Source organism: Triticum dicoccoides, chromosome 4B, assembly GCF_002162155.2.
Source record: "Triticum dicoccoides isolate Atlit2015 ecotype Zavitan chromosome 4B, WEW_v2.0, whole genome shotgun sequence".
NCBI lineage: Eukaryota > Viridiplantae > Streptophyta > Magnoliopsida > Poales > Poaceae > Triticum > Triticum dicoccoides.
Genome location: NC_041387.1, coordinates 185,226,351 through 185,233,561, shown reverse-complemented (window position 1 = coordinate 185,233,561; position 7,211 = coordinate 185,226,351).

Genomic DNA, 7,211 nt, shown 5'->3' with positions numbered 1-7,211 from the left:
CTTTCTTGCATGTTTAACTTCTTGAATAAGTCCTTGGTATACTTTGTTTGGGAAAGAAAGGTACCCTCCTTAGTTTGCTTGATTTGAAAACAAATAAAGAACTTGAGTTCACTCATCATAGACATCTCAAACTTCTCCGACATTAGCCTTCCAAAATTTTCCCTAAAATGAGGATTAGTCGAACCAAATATGATATCATCCACATAAATTTGGCACACAAATAATTCACCATTAACCCTTTTAGTAAAAAGAGTGGAATCAATTTTTTTTCAATCTCAAACCCTTTTTCAATAAGAAACTTGGTCAAGCATTTATACCACGCTCTAGGAGCTTGTTTAAGACCATAAAGAGCTTTGTGAAGTTTGTAGACATGGTCGGGTTTCTTAGGATTAACAAAGCTGGGAGGTTGTTTAACATAAACTCCATCCACAATTTCACCATTTAGAAAAGCACTTTTAATGTCCATTTGATATAATGTGATATCATGATGATTGGCATAAGCAAGTAAGATGCGTAGGGACTCAAGTCTAGCAACGGGGGCATATGTCTCACCATAGTCCATACCTTCGACTTGAGTGTAGACTTGGGCGACGAGACGAGCCTTGTTGCTTACAACTTGTCCATCTTCATCTTGCTTATTCCAGAACACCCATTTGGTACCAATGACATTTTGGTTGTCCGGCTTTTATACCAATGTTCACACTTGGTTCCTCTAGAAGTTGTGTAGCTCTTCGTGCATAGCATTCACCCAGTCTGGATCATCAAGCGCTTCTTCAACCTTCATAGGTTCACTACTAGAGATGAATGAATAATGTTCAAAAAAATTAGCCAAATGAGTTTTAGAGCGAGTAATTCTCCCGGTTTGGATATCATCAAAGATTTATTCGACGGGATGGTCTCTTGAAACTCTTGCTCTAACACGTGAGAGCTTTTGTTTGGGTTGGGGTGGAACATCCTCTTAGTCTTCTTCTTCTTCTTCTTCTTCTTGGCCTTCTTCGTTGTTGGTGTTGTTGTTCTCTTGTGGAGGTGGAGAAGGAGGTTGATGAGGTTCATCTTGGTGTACTTCCTCATTTTCTTCATCTTGGCGAGTCCAACTTGTGGATGCCTCCGAGTCAACTCGTGGTTCACCTTGTCATGAGGTAGAAGCTTCCACTTGGATGGACGAGGTACTCTCCTTTACCTCCGTTGGGCGAATCTTGCCAATAGACAAGTCTTGGATTGCTTCTGAAGGGTCTATGTCTCCTACATCGATTGGCAATTGCTCTACTTGCGAGCTATTAGATTCATCAAACTTCACATCTACCGTCTCTTCAACCTTTTGGTGAAATTATTGTAGACACGGTAAGTGTGAGAGTTTGAGCCATAACCGAGTAGGAAACCTTCATGAGATTTAGGAGCAAATTTTGAGCGACGATGCTTATCAAGAATATAGCACTTTGAGCCGAATACTCGAAAGTATCCAACTTGGGATTTGTTACCGGTGAGAAGCTCGTATGCCATCTTGCCGAGTAGCTTGTGAAGATATAGACGATTTGTTGCATGACAAGCTATCTCAACCGCTTCCGCCCACAAATGTTTTGGCATCTTGTACTCATCAAGCATCGTTCTCGCCATCTCAATAAGAGTCCGGTTCTTCCTCTCAACAACTCCATTTTGTTGAGGCATGTACGTAGCTGAGAACTCATGTGAAATCCCTTCTTCGTCAAGAAAGGTGTCCACATTTGCGTTCTTGAACTCCGTTCCGTTGTCGCTGCGAACCTTCTTGATCTTCACTTCAAATTGATTTTGGGCCTTCCTAGAGAAGTTCTTGAAGATCTTTTGGACCTGCGATTTATCATCAAGAAAGAACACCCACGTAAATCTTAAAAAACCATCAACTGTGACTAAACCAAACGGATTTCCACCGAGATTTTTATAGGCGTTTGGACCAAAAAGATCCATATGAAGCAATTCGAGCGGTCTTCTTGGGGTCATGATGTTCTTCACGGGGTGGCTTCCTCCAACCTGTTTTCCTGCTTGACAAGCACTGCACAATCTATCCTTGTCAAATATAACATCTTTCACTCCAAGTATATGATCACCTTTAATAAGCTTATCAAGATTTCGCATGCCCACATGACCTAATCTTTTATGCCACGACCAACCTTTAGAAGATTTGGCAATTAAGCAAGTTCTAGGTGGAGCCTTTTTAGTGAAATCCACAATGTATAGATCACCTCTACATATACCGATAAAGACCATATTACAATTATCTCTTTGAAACACTTGGCAATCTACTTCAGTAAATATGACATTGAATCCCAAGTCATCTAGTCTAGATACGGAAAGTAAATTATAGCCAAGAGATTCAACGAGCATAACATTTTGGATGGAGCTGTCATGTGAGATGGCCACCTTACCAAGGCCAACCACCTTACCCTTTGAGTTATCACCAAAAGTGACATACTTTCGAGGGCCGTCATTTTCAGCAAGCTCACAAAACATATCCTTGTGTCGAGTCATGTGATCGGTACATCCACTATCAAGATTTGCCATAAGACCAAAGTGTCTCATAGACTCATTAAGATCAAGGTCACTATCATCATTCTCATCATAATATCCATGTTCAACATCATCTTGTGATCGACCATCACCTAGAGAGAGTGATTCATTAGATGTATGACCATGGCAATGTTCATCTTTATGAATTCTAGTAACTTTTGAGATGATGTTACTAATGATTCCAACATCTCCTTTGGCACGCAAAAGGTCATGAAGCTCAAATAAACAATCACCAAACTTAGGATCATTGGGATTCATCTTATTTAAAGACATTGACTTTTGAAGAATCACATCTAGATTTTTCAAGGAATAGTTTGGAAATCGTTCCTCAAGAAATCTCCATATGGTGTAAGCACATTCAAGAGTAGGCAAGCAAACAATCAAATTTCTAGGCAATCCTCTAATGATAAGATTGATAATTCTAATATTTTGGATCATGTCAAGGGACTCATAGGGGGTAGGACACAAGGGGTCAACAAGGGGCGCACAAGGGCTAGTAATGTACTTGTTCAAGTTATATTCATTGAAAATCTCAAGCATCTAATTTTTCCAAGCATTAAAGAACTCTCCATCAAGCATAGGCACTCTACGTCTAAAACTCCCAATCGTAGACTCATCCATCTTCCTCCAATGGTGATTAAACCAAAGCAATGGAGACCAATGCTCTAATACCAATTGAAAGGATCGAGAAGAGGTGTCTAGAGGGGGGTGATTAGACCCTCAACAAAGAAAAGTAGTAGTTTTTAAGTTCTTCAAGTTAAGGTGGAGTTGTAGCACAAGTTGAAACATCCACAATACATTTCAAGCAAGCATGGCAAGAGTATATGAGCAGCGGAAAGTAAAGCATGAAAATTGCAAGAAAGTAAAGGGATGGGATCGGAGTGTGCAAACGCAATTGGAGACATGGAGATTTTTGGCGTGATTCTGATAGGTGGTGCTATCGTACATCCACGTTGATGGAGACTTCAACCCACAAAGGGTAACGGTTGCGCGAGTCCATGGAAGGCTCCACCCACGACAGGTTCACGAAGAAGCAACCTTGTCTATCCCACAATGGCCATCGCCCATGAAGGACTTGCCTCACTTGGGTAGATCTTCACGAAGTAGGCGATGTCCTTGCCCTTACAAACTCCTTGGTTCAAATCCACAATCTTGACGGAGGCTCCCAAGTGACACCTAACCAATCTAGGAGACACCACTCTCCAAAAGTTAATATATGGTGTGTTGATGATGAACTCCTTGCTCTTGTGCTTCAAATGATAGTCTCCCCAACACTCAACTCTCTCTCACAGATTTGGCTATGGTGGAAAGATGATTTGAGTGGAAAGCAACTTGAGGAAGGCTAGAGATCAAGATTCTTGTGGTTGTATTTGAATGTCTTGGTCTCAACACATGAGTAGGTGGTTCTCTCTCAGAAAATGAATGGTGGAAGTGTAGGCACGTTTTGATGGCTCTCTCTCTCTCTCTCTAATGGAGAGGAGGGTGGAGGGGTATATATAGCCTCCACACAAAATCTAACCATTACACACAAAAGAGCTAACTTGGTCGGACCGAATATGCGAACTCGGTGAGACCGATTCAGTTCAAAATGTGAACGTTAGGATTTTCGGTGGGACCAATATGATCAACTCGGTAGGACCAATGTGCTAGGGTTAGGGTAAAACCTCATCTCGGTTTGACCGATTACTCAAACTCGGTGAGACCGATTTTGGTAATAAGCAAACAAAGAGTTGTTCAAGCAAACTTGGTGGGACCGACTGCATATCTCGGTAAGACCAAAATAATTGCAATAGGCAACAGAGAGTTTGCAAGCCCATCTCGGTGAGACCGAAATTCCATCAATGAGACCGAACTGATTAGGGTTTCTGGCTATGGCTATGTCAAGTGAACTCGGTGGCGCTGGATGAATCAAATCGGTGGGGCCGAGTTTGACTTTAGGTTTAGGACATATTTGGAATTGGGAAAGTGGTTGAGGGATTTGGAGCATATCACCAAGAACTTTGAGCAACTAGACCATAAACTACTGCAGGATGTTGCTAACGCGACACTACGATCACAGACCCTTCAATGAAATTGTGTGCGATACAATAATCACAAATGGCGGTGTAAAAAACCATCAAAAAAGGTGCAAAACATTTACGATGGCGGAGACATCAAACATGCTTCAGATTTTACTTGCATGTGCGATGCTTGGCATACGGTTGATCCAGCAGAACTGTTTGCGATGAGGAAGAACAACAGAAACGGGCAACCATATCAATGTGTGTGTGATATACGGCATGCAGTTTGCTCCGATGAACTGTGTGCTATTAGGGAATGCAACAGAAATGGTCAGCCAGATCAAGGTGTGTGTGATATACACCATATGGTTCACTCGGACAAACTGTTTTCGATTAGGCAAGAGAACCGAAACGATTGATATTAACAAGATGTGTGTGATATGCAGCATTTGCGCTCAGCCAAAAGAACACAAACGATTTGTGTAAACCAGATGTGTGTGATACGCAGCAAACAACCCACTTAGATGAACTTTTTGCAATGAGAAATTATAACACAGACGGTTACTATAGTAAGTTCATGTGTGGTTTCGTTCATACAAAAAACTTTTCAAAATGCAAACTAGTTGCTTGCGGTGGCTAGGAGTATCGCACACGACGCGTCTGTGAATACTCGTGTGCGATGATTAGTAAGGTACACATAATGAACGGCCGCAAGGGTGATATGCTGATCATGGAGTCCGTGAAGACCGTTGTCGGAAGGCCGCCGGCTCAACTTTTTAGCCTATATTTTATTATAATTGTATGCATAAGTAGGTCATGAGTGTTTTGTGCCTTGCCGCATGTGGCATTTTTAATTATCCTGTGTAAGACAATTATTAACCATTGCCATTGTAAATTTGCCTCAACAGCGAGCAGAGCGCGCGCAGGGACGCCATGCGAGCAACCACGTGGTTAACCTTCTGGCACCCCGTGGGAGACGCAACGGCGCATCCATAGGACATGATGGTGATATCGTGACCGTGTGTGATAGTGGGAAGACACGTACACGTACACCCGAGAACAAAGGGCCCACATTTCCGGCTTCCGGTGCATGGCATACGGTTGATCCAAAAGAACTGTTTGCGATGAGGTAGAATGACAGAAACGGGGATTTTTAGGCCCAGAAGGCCAGAACCATCAATAAATTTTGACTTTGTTTCTCGTCACATCGCAGATTACAATGCAATAAGTAATTGCAAATCTATTCACACCGATCAAACTAGTGTGTGTTCACACTTAGCACCGAGCTATAAAAACTACCCACTCGAAAGTTACTTCACAGTTCCTCTCCCCATCACCCACAAAACTGGTATTTCCTGTCAAGTCGTTCCGCCATGACCAGTAGGAGGAGTTTCGGGTGGGCATATAACCAGGCAGCAAAGACCAAGGCCGTGAAAGCACTAGAGAGGTCCCGCCGCGAAGCAGCAGTCGCAGCAGAGATGTCCTAGCGCACCGTGGAGCCCTCGAACGAGCTCTCACGGGCACATGAGGGCTCTCACAAGCACACTCGCCGCGTCGGCGATTATGACTAGCTGGTGTTTCTGAAGTCCTTGGCTGGCGATGACGACATTCTCACTGGCCTCGTTAAGCAGCAGGAGTTGGTCGACGGCTTGATGAAGCTGCTCGAGATCAGCGATGCCTCGGTTGACAAGGCGACCGGACTTGTCGAGCAACTCATGGGTGACAATGCGAAGATCCTCAAGGCGCTCACCGAGAAGGAGGAGGAGGCCGCCGGCTGGAAGATGTTGCATGAGCAGAGCAGTGCCTCGGGGATGACGCTGACAGCGGTCGTCAAGGAACTGATGGGTGACTTGAGGAAGCTCCGGATCAAGCGCGAGTAGGAGGTGGAGGAATCTGTGGCTGCTTTTAGGCAAAGTTGTGAGGAATTGAAGAAGGAGTTGGGAGATGTCATCGCCCGGTGATCCATCGAGGAGTAGATACAGTAGCAATCCAGATCGTTGTCTGTGATTTCCTTCTTTTCTCTTGCCCCCGTGTCTTTCGGGCTTTACCGCATGTGGCATTTTAAATTATCCGGAATATGTAAGACAATTATTATCTGCGCCATTGTAAATTTGTCATCGTACTATCCGTTGCCATTTTATTTGTCGTTGTATTATCCATTTCCCTATGTGGCAATTTAAATTAGGCCGGAATACAAGTTGAAAACACGAACAAAGCAAATGCTATCATGGGATCACAAGCAAACATCGGAGGCAGACGCTTTAATTAACCCATTAATGGAGAAGTTGTGAGCCAGACGGGCAGCAGCCGGTGCATGGAGGTCAAAGAGCTCGCTTCCCAGTGAGCATGGGTGGCCTTGCTGCTCGCACGTGTACCGTTCAGCCTATGAGGTGGGCAGGATGCACGCGTCCCGTCGAGCCTGTGCGGAGGACTGCTCGCACGTGTCCCGTTGAGCCTGCATGGCGGACTTCTCGTGCTCGTCCCATCTAATCAAACAGCTGCACACGCGCCACTGAGTATGGTTAAATTTTGACACAGTTCATATAATACAACCGTTTGCAATATTAACGTTGAAAGGACCACGATGTCGCATAGAGGGGGGGGGGTGAATAGGTGTTTAAAAATCTTCTACGGATTTGGCTATATCCTAATGCGGAAATAAACTAAGCG